We start from the raw sequence: 1,076 nt of genomic DNA, 5'->3' as shown, positions 1-1,076 counted from the left end.
TAAAGAGTAAGGTTACAGCAGGTCTTACTGAGTAGGTGACATTTAAAGAAATACCTAAAGGAGAGAATGGGGTAAATCTTGCAGAAGTTTTTTGGGAAAGACAATTTTAGAAGAAGAATATTAAGGTTAAAGGCTCAGAAGTAAGAGAATGGTTGGTGCTTGGGAGGAAAATCAAGAATGACAACATGGCTGGAGTGTCATTAGAGAGAGAGAAATGAGAGATGGAGATACAGAGGTTCCAGATATCAATCTAGTAAAGTCTTGAAAACCATTATAAGGACTTTTTCATTAAAGCATTTTTCATAATGTTCACACCCTATGTCTGAACACATTTTAATCATCTTCTGTTTCCTATAAAAATGTTCATTTGGTAGTACACTAAAAGGCTCATGGTTGAACTCCAACTTTAAAAAAAAATTTTGTTACCAACTGACCAATAATAAAGCTGAAATAGTGCTCGCTTCAGAGCACATATACTAAAATTGGAACAATAAGAGAAGATTAGCTTGGCCCCAGGGTAACGATGACATGCGAATTCGTGAAGTGTTCCATAGTTAAAAAATAATAAAAATAATACAAATGATAATAAAGCTGAAATAAACCACATTTTAAAATTAAATGCATTCCAAGGATAGAGAGAATTTTGCTAAAATAATCTGTCTTCAGTTAAATTGTCCAAACTGACAGAAACTGCTAATGGTTCTCCAATGTCCATCTTCCCCCTGGCTCATAATAGAACTCCTGCAGGCCTTGTGACTAAGTATTGGCTAGTGGGATGCAAGCAAAAGATATAGGTCCCAACTTTACGTTCTAAGAGTGAAGACATGTTGCTATTTTGGCTCCTTCCCCTTTGCAGCTGCCCACAAATCAATGAGTACTAGAACAGAGATGGAAGTAACACATCAAAATGAGCAAAATTAGGCAATCAGCTGTGACTGCTTATATCTGGTTGGGAATACGACAAAGAGACATAGGTCTATCTTTTTATAGCCTGTATTTTGGGATTTTTGGTTGGCACTGTTGCAGGACCTGGACTGGATTCTGGCAGAAGAACCAAGCAGCACTCAGAGACTTTG

At 36.9% G+C, this 1,076-nt stretch overlaps 1 non-coding gene across 1 annotated transcript; it reads left to right on the top strand.

Annotated features, from left to right (window-relative positions):
* The first annotated feature begins 453 nt into the window (after nt 1–453).
* On the top strand, nt 454–558 carry LOC125089754 (U6 spliceosomal RNA). Its single transcript, XR_007124048.1, has one exon. It is a non-coding gene; the product is annotated as a U6 spliceosomal RNA (small nuclear RNA).
* Nucleotides 559–1,076: the final 518 nt, after the last annotated feature.

Source organism: Lutra lutra, chromosome 1, assembly GCF_902655055.1.
Source record: "Lutra lutra chromosome 1, mLutLut1.2, whole genome shotgun sequence".
In the NCBI taxonomy this organism is placed as follows: domain Eukaryota; kingdom Metazoa; phylum Chordata; class Mammalia; order Carnivora; family Mustelidae; genus Lutra; species Lutra lutra.
This window is presented reverse-complemented; position numbering and strand designations above follow the sequence as displayed.